Source organism: Somniosus microcephalus, chromosome 6 (assembly GCF_052327205.1).
Source record: "Somniosus microcephalus isolate GS21.2 chromosome 6, FLI_Smic_1.0, whole genome shotgun sequence".
Lineage (NCBI taxonomy): Eukaryota > Metazoa > Chordata > Chondrichthyes > Squaliformes > Somniosidae > Somniosus > Somniosus microcephalus.
In genome coordinates, this window is record NC_140992.1 from 209,232,978 (window position 1) to 209,246,495 (window position 13,518).

A 13,518-nucleotide genomic window follows, 5' to 3' on the forward strand; every position below is an offset into this window, starting at 1 on the left:
GAACGCATAGAAGTATACTGCAAGGCGAATGAAGTGCCAGATGACAAGAAAGTGCTGGTATTGTTGAATTCAATGGGTGCAAAAACGTATGGCTTACTACGAAACCTAGTAACCCCAGAGAAGCCAGCAGAAAAGGATTTTGAAAACATAGTGTCAATCCTACGGGACCACTTAAACCCCACACCGCTGCTGATAGCAGAAAGATTTAAGTTTCACAAAAGGAACCAGCATAAAGATGAAAGTAATGCTGAGTATTTAACGGAACTGCGCAAGCTATCGAAACACTGCCAGTTTGGAACGGGATTAGCAGATACTTTAAAGGACAAGTTTGTGTGTGGGCTTCAAAGTGAAGGAACCCAGAAACGGCTTCTATCAGAAAAGGATCTTACACTGGACAAGGCTTTCAGCATTGCAGTATCACACAAAGCAGCAGCACGGGGCGCTGCAGAGATACAACGGAGACCGCAAGAATATGGCACAAATGAAATGTCATACGGAACAGTGAAGTGCTATCGCTGCGGCAGAACAACACATGACCATAATGATTGCTGGTTCAAGGACAAAGTGTGCAGACAGTGTGGAAAAGTAGGACACATAGCAAGAGTCTGCAGGTCAGGAAAGAAAACCAGCAGCAAGAAATCTCCACAGGAGAAGTACAAGAAGGTACATAAGGTGACGGAGAGTAGTTCAGACGAACAGAAGAGTGATACAGACTCCGGAAGCAAGGAACTGGGTTGTCTGAAACTACATAATGTGATCAAAACAGAGGATCACCAAACTATCTGGGTCACGCTCAAGATAGCAGGAGTCCAAGTGAAAATGGAATTGGACATAGGATCAGTCCTAACAGTCATAAACCGAAGGGACTACAAGCGGCTATTCTCACATATACCCTTGAGAGATACAAAGATTGTCTTGAAGAAGTACACAGGGCAAAAAGTCTACCCCAAAGGAAAAATAAGGGTGAACATTATATATAACGGCAAGGAAACACCAAAAATGGACCTATATGTATTGCCAGATGGAGGACCACCACTACTAGGACGTGAATGGATCCAGAAGATACAGCTAGATTGGCATTCCATACAAGCACTGACTGTAGATGCCAAAAAGGATGATGACGTCACACCTGGACAACTGTCAAAAATGCTAACTGACGCACAAGAAGTGTTCCAGCAGGGACTCGGAACAATAAAAGGCATAACAGCGATGATCAAAATAGAGGAAAATGCAAGCCCAAAGTTTTTTAAGGCCAGACCGGTACCTTATGCGATCCGCCCAGCCGTCGAATCGGAGCTGGAAGGTTTGGAACATTCAGGAGTACTGTCCAAAGTGGACTGGAGCGAGTGGGCTACACCCATCGTTCCTGTAATGAAGAGGTCGTTGAGTAATACGCCTGGGGAACCAAAGAAGGTTCGCATCTGTGGGGACTTTAAGGTGACAGTGAACCCAGTCCTTCACACTGTACAATATCTGCTTCCGCGGATTGAAGATATTTTCGCCTCGCTATCTGGAGGGAAACGCTTCACTAAGATTGATCTGGCCCAGGCGTACCTGCAAATGGAGGTAGAAGAAGCCTCGAAACAGTACCTCACAATCAACACTCATAAAGGTCTCTACCAATACAACCGGCTGGTGCTCGGGGTAGCATCAGCTCTGGCTATTTGGCAAAGGGCAATGGAACAAGTCCTGCAAGAGATTCCAGGGACCCAGTGTTATTTGGATGACATCCTGGTCACGGGCGAAAATGACAGTGATCACCTCGCCAACCTGGAGCAGGTGCTCACTAGATTGAAGGAATATGGGCTCCGAGCTACTCGCCACAAATGCGAGTTTTTCCAGAAGCAGATCTCGTATTGTGGCCACGTTATTGATAAAGGGGGTTACATAAGTCCCCTGAAAAGATTGAGGCAGTAGTCAAGGCTCCAGCACCGGAAAATGTGTCAAAACTGAGGTCGTTCCTCGGGCTGGTGAACTACTACCATAAGTTCTTGCCGAATTTGTCTACCGTACTACACCCACTGAACACCCTACTGCAAACGGGGGTACCATGGAAGTGGAGTGACGAATGTAAACGAGCTTTCCAGAAGAGCAAAGCATTGATCACATCAAAAGAGGTGTTGGCTCATTTCAACCCAGCACTACCAATTCGGTTGGTGTGTGAGGCATCACCCTATGGCATTGGAGCGGTGCTGTCGCACAAATTCCCGGATGACTCAGAGAGGCCAGTAGCCTTTGCGTCTCAGTCACTAACCTCAGCCGAGCGTAACTACGCCCAGATTGACAGGGAGGCCCTCAGCCTAGTGTGGGGAGTGAAAAAGTTCAATCACTATCTGCACGGGCAGAAGTTCACCTTGCTGACTGACCACCAACCACTTGTCTCCATCTTTAATCCAAAGAAGGGCGTTCCGGTGATGACTGCACAACGGCTGCAAAGATGGTCCCTTTTTCTAGGGGCGCACCAATATGAAATCGAGTATAAGGGCACGAAACAGCATGGAAACGCTGATGGGCTATCACGCCTGCCACTGCCTACTGCGGAGGAAGCACCAGCAGTGGATCCTGTCGAAATATTTCATTCGACTATAATTGAATGCTTGCCAGTAACTAACGCTGGTATGGAGAAGGAGACCCGAAATGACCCGACACTGTCTCGGGTATATGATTTGACAGTGAAGGGATGGCCAGCACATGGCGACTCACTGTTGCCAGCATTCTCATCCAGAAGAAAACAGCTGTCAGTATGCCAGGGGACCTTGATGTGTGGATCCCGAGTGGTAATTCCACCCAAGTTAAGGGAGAGAGTGCTCAATGAGCTTCACGAAGGTCATCTGGGAGGGGTGAAAATGAAAAGCCTTGCTAGGGCTTATGTGTGGTGGCCGGGGATTGGTCAGCAAATCGAGGACCTGACAAAGAGCTGCTCAGGATGCCAGAAGGTCCAAAATGCACCACCACATGCCCCTCTACCCCCATGGGAGTGGCCCTCATCTCCATGGCAACGGGTGCATATTGATTTTGCTGGTCCATTCATGGACTCAATGTTTTTAATAGCCGTGGATGCGCACTCGAAATGGCCTGAGGTGATCAAAATGTCCTCCACCACCACGGAGAAAACTATTGCAGTCCTATGGACCATTTTTGCCAGGAACGGCTTGCCAGAGCAGATTTGCTCTGATAACGGACCACAGTTTGTGTCCGAAGAGTTTCGAAGATTTATGAAAAGGAATGGGGTAAGGCATTACACATCCGCCCCGTATCATCCAGCCACAAATGGATTGGCTGAGAGGTTCGTACAAACCTTTAAAAAAGCAGTAAAGGCCATGTGCGATGACGACATTCCACTGCAGCATAAGGTGGACAATTTCCTGTTAGCCTACAGAAATGCGACACATGCAGTCACCAACCAGGCCCCGGCCATGATGTTCTTTAACCGAAGGTTGAGATCTCGTCTGGATTTGTTCAGACCAAATGTACAAAGAGATGTTGAGAGTAAGCAATTCCAGCACATCAATGAGAAGCCGACAAGGAGCTTCAATGTAGGGCAACCAGTCTTGGCCCGCGACTACCGAACAGTGAAATGGCAACCAGGAACGATATGCACACGGCAGGGGCCACTAATGTACACAGTGGATGTTAGGGAGAACATTGTGAGACGCCATGCTGACCAGATCCTAGAGTCACAGGAACGAGTCAACCCCATGTCTCGGCCATACATACCTGGTGAGGAACCCGACATACAGGTCGCATCTACCTCAGAAACAATAGCATTGGAAGCTGATGAATCAACTGACGACAGGGTGTTAGAATCGCCTCCGCACCAAGAGCGAGACACTCGGGAAAGGTGTTATCCAGAAAGAATCAGGAAGCCTCCCCAAAGACTGAATTTATAAATAGACTATTTTCAGTTAATGTTGCATGTTAAAAGTGTTAATTGTAATTAGTTTGATATTTAATTGTTAAATGAGTGTTATGGTACTGTTAATCTAAAAGGGGAGGAATTGTAATGTATGTACCTTTAAGGGGGAGAACTACTTTTTACAGCTCCTGTATCCTGTAGTACCGGCAGTGACCACACCTGTATATAAACCCTGAGTAGTGATCTGTACAGTCAGTTGCAGTTTGAACCCTCATTCAGTAAACACCTGTTGATCGTTCCCTGCAGTCTTTTGTCTGATTATTGAAGGACAAACATTAAGATACACGGATCTAACAGTGGCTAGAGATAGTGGATGCATTGGTTGTCATTTTCCAAAATTCCATAGATTCTAGAACGATACCCGTGGATTGGAAGGTAGCAAATGTAACCCTACTATTTAGGAAAGGAGGGAAAGAGAAAATGGGGAACTACAGACCAGTTAGTCTGACATCAGTAGTAAGGAAAATGCTAGGATCTATTATTAAGGACGTGGTAACAGAGCACTTAAAAAATAATAATAGGATTGGGCAGACTCAACACGGATATATGAAAGGGAAATCGTGTTTGACAAATCTGTTAAGAGGTTTTTGAGGTTGGAACTAGCAGAATAGATAAGAGGGAACCAGTGGATGTGGTAAGAAATAGGAGCAAGAGTAGTCCATTCGGCCCTTCAAGCCTGCTCCGCCATTCAAAGAGATCATGGCTGATCTTCTGCCTCAATTCCACTCACCGGCCTTATCGCCATATCCCTTGATGCCTTTACTAGTCAGAAATCTATCGACTTCTGTTTTGAATATACCCAATGACTGAGCCTCCACAACCCTCTGGGGTAGAGAATTCCAAAGATTCACCACCCTCTGTGTGAAGAAATTTCTTCTCATCTCAGTTCTGAATGGCCTACCGTTTATCCTGAGGCTGTCGCCCTGGTTCTAGATTCCCCAGCCAAGGGAAACATTCTCCCAGCATCCACCCTATCAAGCCCTGTAATAATTTTGTATGCTTCAATGAGATCCCCTCTCAATCTTCTGAATTCAAGAGAATAGAATCCTAGTTTACTCAATCTCTTATCATACGACAGTCCTGCCATCCCAGGAATCAATCTCGTGAACCTTCGTTGCACTCCCGTATGGCAAGTATATCCTTCCTTAGGTAAAGAGACCAAAATTGTACACAGTACTCCAGGTGTAGTCTCACCAAGGCCTTATATAATTGGAGTAAGGCTTCTTTACTCCTGTACTCAAATCCTCTTTTAATGAAGGCCAGCATGCCATTTGCTTTCGTAATGGCTTGCTGCACCTGCACATTCACTTTCAGTGACTCATGTACAAGGACACCCAGGTCTCTTTGAGCTTCTGCATTCCCCAATCTTTCACCATTTAGGAAATTCTCTGCCTTTCTGTTTTTTCTACCAAAGTGGATAACTTCACATTTATCCACATTATAATCCATCTGCCATGTTCTCGCCCACTCACTGAGCCTGTCGAAATCCCCTTCACATCCTCTTCGCAACTGACACTGCCACCTAGCTTTGTGTCATCAGCAAATTTGGAAATGTTACATTTAGTCCCCTCATCCAAATCATTGATATAGATTGTGAATAGCTGGGGCCCAAGCACCGATCCTTGTGGTACCCCACTAGTCACAGCCTGCCATCCTGAAAAAGACCTGTTTATCCCTACTCTTTGTTTTCTGTCTGTTAACCAATTCTCAATCTATGCTGGTATATTACCCCAATTCCATGTGCCCTAATTTTGTTTACCAACCTCTTGTGTGGGACCTTATCAAAGGCCTTCTGAAAATCCAAATACACCACATCTAACGATTCCCCTTTGTCTACTCCACTAGTTACATCCTCAAAGAATTCCAATAGGTTTGTCAAACAGGACTTCCCTTTCATAAATCCATGTTGACTCTGCCCGATCTTACTATTAGTTTCTATGTGCCCAGTTATTGCATCCTTTATAATAGATTCCAGCATTTTCCCAACTACTGATGTGAGGCTAACAGGTCTGTAGTTCCCCGTTTTCTCTCTCCCTCCTTTCTTAAATAGTGGGGTTACATTTGCTATCCTCCAATCTGCAGGAACCGTTCCAGAATCTATAGAATTTTGGAAGATGACAACCAATGCATTCACTATCCCAATGGCCACCTCTTTCAAAACCCTAGCATGTAGGTCATCCGGTCCTTGAGATTTATTGACTTTTAGTCCCATTCATTTTGCTAGTACAGTTTTTTTTACGAATAATAATTTCTTTAAGTTCCTTATTCTCGCCACACCCTTGGCTTAGAACATAAGAACATAAGAAATAGGAGCAGGAGTAGGCCAATCGGCCCCTCGAGCCTGCTCCACCATTCAATAAGATCATGGCTGATCTGATCCTAACCTCAAATCTTCTATCACTCTGCATCCACCTGAACCCATGTGATCTCCCGGGAGAGGCGAAAAACCAGATAAAGACCCAATGGCCAATTTGGGAGAAAAAAATCTGGGAAATTCCTCTCCGACCCATCTAGGCGATCGAAATTCTTCCAGGAGATCACTCTGTCCCTATATTTTCTACAGTACTTACCTTCTGTAAAGGCGATCTCCACCCCAGCCAGGAACAGGAATAAAACCATCTCCTGAAATCTAACACAGAATTAGAACACAGTAGGAGCAGAACAAGGCTACACGGCCCCTGGGCCCACTCCACTACCCACAGGGCCATGACCATTCCGAACCTAGACTCATGTCCAATTTCCTGCCCGCTCCCCGTAACCCTTAATTCCCTTTACTTCTAGGAAACTATCTATTTCTGTTTTAAATTTATTTAATGATGTAGCTTCCACAGCTTTCTGGGGCAGCAAATTCCACAAACCTACCACCCTCTGAGTGAAGAAGTTTCTCCTCATCTCAGTTTTGAATGAGCAGCCCCTTATTTTAAGATTATGCCCCCTAGTTCTAGTTTCACCCATCATTGGGAACATCCTCACCGCATCCACCCGATCAAGCCCCTTCACAATCTTATATGTTTCAATAAGATCGCCTCTCATTCTTCCTCGTATTTCTGGTTGTTTTTTTGTGTCTTCCTCTGTGAAGACAGAAACAATGTATTTATTTAATTTCTCTGCCATTTCCTCATTCCCCATTATAAATTCTCCCATCTCTGACTGTAAAGGACCTACATTTACCTTTGCCAGTCTTTTCCTTTTCACATATCTATAGAAGCTTTCACAATCCGTTTTTATATTTTTCGCTAGGTGTATTTGGATTTTCAGAAGGCATTCGATAAGGTGCCACAGAAGAGGTTATTAAATAAAATTAGAGCTCATGGGACCGGGGTAATATACTAGCATGGATTGAGGATTGGTTAACGGACAGAAAACAGAGAGTAGAAATAAACTGGTCATTTTCGGGTTGGCAGGCTGTAACTAGTGGGGTACCGCAAGGATCAGTGCTTGGGCCTCAGCTATTCACAATCTATATCAATGATTTGTATTATGTCCGTGTGTAATTGAGACACGGACTGCAGGAGTTGGTTATAACAGGTCTTTACTGAGTGGAGACAAACTGGAACTACTATGCAAAAGTTACTACACAGGCTTATATACAGGGGTGGTCACTACTGGTACTGCAGTATACAGGGGCTGCAGAATATAGTTCCTTCTGCAAAGTACATACACTACAATTCCTCCCCTTTTAGCTAAACAGTACATAACATTCGATTAATAATTAAATAACATATTTACAATTACGGTTGCTAGATACATTAGCTGAAGTTAAGCAATTATAAGTTCAGTCTTTGAGGAGGCTTTCTGATTCTGTCTGGATAACGCCTCTTTGGGGTATCAGGTTCTTCTGGCAAAGTTGATTTGGGATCAACGTCATTGTTTGGTTCGTCTGCTTCCAATATCACTGATTCTGAGGTAGATGCAATTGGTACTTCGGTTTCATCACCAGGTGTATCGGATCGTGGTGTGGAATTGACGTTTTCCAGTGACTCTAGAATCTGGTCAGCATGGCATCTTACAATGCTCTCTCCAACGTCCACGGTATACATTAGAGGTACTTGCCGTGTACAGATCGTTCCTGGCTGCCATTTCTCTGTGCGGTAGTCCCAAGCCAAAACTGGTTGACCTATCTTAAAACTCCTGGTCAGCCTTTCATTCATATTCTGAAACTGCCTGTTCTCCACATCTCTTCTGATGTTTGGCTTAACCAAATCCAAGCGGCATCGTAGTCTTCGATTGAAGAACATCATGGCTGGAGTTTGGTTGGTAACCGCATGTGTCGCATTCCGGTAGGCAAACAAGAAGTTATCCACCTTGTGTTGTAGGGGTATGTCTTCATTACACATTGCCTTGATAGCCTTCTTGAATGTTTGAACGAACCTCTCAGCCAATCCATTGGTGGCTGGATGATATGGGGCGGATGTGTAATGCTTAACACCATTGTTCTTTAAGAACCTCCGGGACTCTTCAGACACAAACTGTGGTCCATTGTCGGAGCAAATCTGTTCAGGCAGCCCATTTCTGGCGAATATGGTTCGTAAGACTGTGATAGTTTTTTCTGTGGTGGTTGAGGACATTTTTATTACCTCTGGCCACTTTGAATGTGCATCCACCGCAATTAAAAACATCGAGTCCATAAATGGACCAGCAAAATCAATGTGCACCCTTTGCCATGGAGATGAGGGCCACTCCCATGGATGTAGAGGGGCTTGTGGTGGGGCGTTTTGGACCTTCTGGCATCCTGTACAGCTCTTGGTCATCTCTTCAATTTCTCTATCAATTCCCGGCCACCACACAAACGCTCTGGCTAAGTTCTTCATTTTTACCCCTCCCAGATGACCCTCATGAAGCTCATTGAGCACTCTATCCTTCAATTTGGGTGGAATTACTACTCTGGATCCACACATCAAGGTTCCTCTGCACACTGACAGCTGTTCTCTTCTCGGCGAGAACGCTGGCAACAGTGGTTCGTCATGTGCTGGCCATCCCTTCACCGTTAAATCATAGACCCAGGAGAGTGTCGGGTCATTTCGTGTTTCCTTTTCTATGTTTGCATTCGTCACAGGGAGACATTCGACTATGGTCGAGTGGAATATCTCCACTGGATCCACTGCAGGTGCTTCTTCCACCGTCGGCAACGGTAGGCGCGACAATCCATCAGCATTCCCATGCTGTTTAGTTCCTTTGTACTTGATGTCATATTGGTGTGCCCCTAGGAAAAGGGACCACCTCTGTAGCCGTTGTGCTGTCATTATCGGGACGCCCTTCTGAGGGTTGAAAATGGAGACAAGAGGTTGATGATCAGTTAGTAGAGTAAATTTCTGACCGTGCAGGTAGTGATTGAACTTCTTCACCCCCCACACCAGGCTGAGGGCCTCTCTGTCAATCTGGGCATAGTTACGCTCGGCTGAAGTTAACGAGCGTGACGCAAAAGCTATCGGCCTCTCTGAACCATCAAGGAATTTATGTGACAGTACTGCTCCAATGCTGTGGGGAGACGCATCACACGCCAGTCTTACCGGTAGTGATGGTTTGTAGTGAGCCAATACTTCTCTTGAAGTGATTAGGTCTTTACTCTTCTGAAAGGCCCGCTTACATTCATCGCTCCATTTCCATGCTACTCCAGTTTGTAGTAGGGCCTTCAGTGGGTGCAGAATTGTGGACAAATTTGGCAAAAACTTATGGTAGTAATTCACCAATCCGAGGAATGACCTCAGTTGCGACACATTTTCAGGCGCTGGAGCCTTAACTACCGCTTCAATTTTGTCAGGGAACTTATGTAACCCCTCTTCATCAATCATGTGGCCACAATACGATATCTGTTTCTTAAAAAACTCGCACTTGGGGCGATTGGCTCGTAGCCCATGTTCTCTTAGTCTAGTGAGCACCTGCTCTAGGTTGGCAAGGTGTTCACTGTCATCTCCACCTGTCACTAGGATGTCGTCCAAGTAACACTGAGTCCCCGGAATCCCCTGCAGGACTTGTTCCATCGCTCTTTGCCATATCGCCGGAGCTGATGCTACTCCGAATATCAGTCGATTATCCTGGTAAAGACCTTTGTGAGTGTTTATCGTGAGATACTTCCTAGAGGATTCTTCAACCTCCATCTGCAAATATGCTTGTGCTAGGTCAATTTTTGTAAAACGCCTCCCTCCAGATAGTGAGGCAAAAATATCTTCAATCCTCGGGAGAGGATATTGTACTGTGTGAAGGACTGGGTTCACCGTCACCTTGAAGTCCCCACAGATGCGAACCTTCCTTGGCTCCTCAGACTTATTGTTTAACGTTTTCTTCATGACAGGAATGATGGGTGTCGCCCACTCGCTCCAGTCTACCTTAGATAACACACCTGCATTCTCCAGATTCTCCAGCTCTGCCTCGACGGCTGGGTGAATTGCATATGGTACCGGCCTTGCTTTGAAAAACTTGGGAATTGCATTCTCTTCTATTTTTATCGAGGCGGTTATGCCTTTAAGAGTTCCCAGTTCTTGTTGAAATACCTCTTTGGTGTTAGCTAAGATTTTTGACAATCGTCCAGGTGTGACGTCGTCATCCTTTTTATCAGCCACCGTCAGTGCCTGAATGGAGTGCCAGTCTAAACTTATCTTTCTGATCCATTCACGTCCCAATAACGGTGGTCCACCATCTTGCAGTATGTACAGATACAATTTCTGTATTTCCTTGCCGTTGTATTCGACAGGCACCCTTATTTTCCCTCTGGGGTATACTTTTTGCCCCATATACGTCTTCAAGACAATGGATGTCTCTTTCAAGGGTATGTGTGAGAATAGCCGCTCGTAGTCTTGTCGATTCATGACGGTCAGGGCTGATCCTGTATCCAATTTCATTTTGACTTGGGACCCTGCTATCGTGAGGGTGACCCAAATGGTTCGGTGATCCTCTTTTGCGATTACGTTGTGAAGTTTGAGACAGCTTAGTCTCTTGTTCCCAGATTCACTATCGCTCATCTCGTCTTCGGAACTACTGTCCGTCATCTTTTGTACTTTCCTGTACTGTTCCTTAGTAGCCTTTTTGTTGTCGTTAGTCTTCTTCCCAGACCTGCAAACTCGTGCAATGTGTCCCATCTTTCTGCATTGCCTGCATATTTTGTCCTTGGACCAGCAGTCCTTCTGGCCATGGGTTGTTCTGCCGCAGCGATAACATTTTTCAAATCCCCGTGTCATTTCGTGGGTGCCGTATTCCTGTGGCTTTTGCTGTATTTCCGCAGCTCCCCTTGCTGCTGCTTCGTACGATACTGCCACGCTGAAAGCCTTATCTAGCGTCAGCTCTTTCTCTGAGAGTAACCTCTTCTGGGTTCCTTCACTCAGAAGTCCACAGACAAATTTGTCCCGTAGGGTATCTACCAGTCCTGCTCCGAACTGGCAGTGCTTTGATAGCTTGCGTAGTTCCGTAAGGTAATCAGCATTGCTCTCATCTTTGTGCTGATTTCTCCTGTGAAATTTAAATCTTTCTGCTATCAGCAGCGGTGTAGGATTTAGGTGTTCCTGTAGGATATCAACAATTTCATTAAAACTCTTCGCCTTCGGTTTGGCTGGAGTAATCAGGTTCCGCAATAGGCCGTACGTTCTTGCGCCCATTAAGTTTAGTAGTACCGATGCCTTTTTCTCATCGGCTACTTCGTTTGCCTCGCAATATACTTCGACTCTTTCCACATACTTGGTCCAGTCTTCTATTGCATTATCGAAGGCAGTGATATTGCCAGTCTTCGGCATCTTGGAAATCTAAGATGGCGCCTCCCGCACTTTGCCTTCTTCCCCGATTTAACAAAATGGCGCCTCCCGCGCTTTCCGTCTTCTCCGCTGCTGCTAGCGCTGTTGCTGGCGTTTTATGCCTTGATGGCAACGCCCTATGGTCTTCGCGCACTTCCCCCCGCGCTGCTGCTAACGCCGCTCTCCGCGGTTCCCGTGGCAAACTGCAACTCCTCGCGGCTTTCTGCGCTTCTAATTTCTTTTATTTCCCCGTCGTTGGAGCAACCCTGCGGGACACTTTCCTCCCTCTTCTCGGGTCTGTATGCTGCCCGGCTTCGTAGCACCGGCCGCGCCCTGTGTGCTCCACCCTCTCTCTCTCTCTCCTCTTCTCGACAACGCTGCTCGGCCCCGTTGAAAAGCCACCCGATCGAGCTCTAGCCCGCCGCAGCCCAGGAAGGATCAGTGTACTACCTGCCACCAGCCCTATTAGCTGGAACACCATCGACAGGATAACCAAGCCTCGCTCTCGACAGCCTCTCCTGCAAATCTTTCACTCCGATGAATCAGAGGCGGTTGCCCACGGTCGACGCCCGTTCCTTCTGATTGTTTTTTTTTCTTTCTTCCTTCTGGCCTCGACCTCTGACAACTTCGCTTCAGGGATGGATCCCCATGAGGTGGTGCAGACTGTAGGTAAGTTCGGATCTGCTCGTCGCCAGTATTATGTCTGTGTAATTGAGACACGGACTGCAGGAGTTGGTTATAACAGGTCTTTACTGAGTGGAGACAAACTGGAACTACTATGCAATAGTTACTACACAGGCTTATATACAGGGGTGGTCACTACTGGTACTGCAGTATACAGGGGCTGCAGAATATAGTTCCTTCTGCAAAGTACATACACTACAATTTGGATGAGCAGGCCAAATGTAATATATCCAAGCTTGCTGATGATACAAAGCTGGGTGGGAATGTAAGTTGTGAGGAGGATGCAAAGAGGCTTCAAGGGGATATAGACAGGCTAAGTGAGTGGGCAAGAATATGGCAAATGGAATATAATGTGGAGAAATGTGAAGTTATCCACTTTGGTAGAAAAAATAGAAAAGCAGAGTATTTTTTAAATGGTGAGAGATTGAGAAATGTTGGTGTTCAGAGGGACCTGGGTGTCCTTGTACACAAATCACTGAAAGTTAACATGCAGGTACAGCAAGCAAGTAGGAAATCAAATGGTATATTGGCCTTTATTACAAGAGGATTTGAGTATAAGAATAAAGATGTCTTACTGCAATTATATAGGGCCCTGGTGAGACTACACCTGGAGTATTGTGTACAGTTTTGGTCTCCTTATCTAAGGAAATGTATACTTGCCATAGAGGGAGTGCAACAAAGGTTCACCAGACTGGTTCCTGGGATGGGGGGATTGTCCTATGAGGAGAGATTGAGTAGACTCGGCCTATATTCTCTAGAGTTTAGAAGAATAAGAGGTGATCTCATTGAAACATACAAAATTCTTACAGGGCTTGACAGGGTAGATGCAGGGAGGATGTTTCCCCTGGCTGGGGAGTCTAGAACCTGGGGTCACAGTCTCAGAATAAGGTGTCGGCCATTTAGGACTGAGATGAAGAGAAATTTCTTCACTCAGAGGATGGTGAATCTTTGGAATTCTCTACCCCAGAGGGCTGTAGAGGCTCAGTCATTGAGTATATTCAAGACAGAGATCGATAGATTTTTGAATATTAAGGGAATCAAGGGATATGGGGATAGTGCAGGAAAGTGGAGATGAGGTAGATGATTAGGCATGATCTTATTGAATGGCAGAGCAGGCTCGGAGGACAAAATGGCCGACTCCTGCTCCTATTTCTTATGTTCTTAATTCTAAATCCACATTACACTCTAACTATTTAA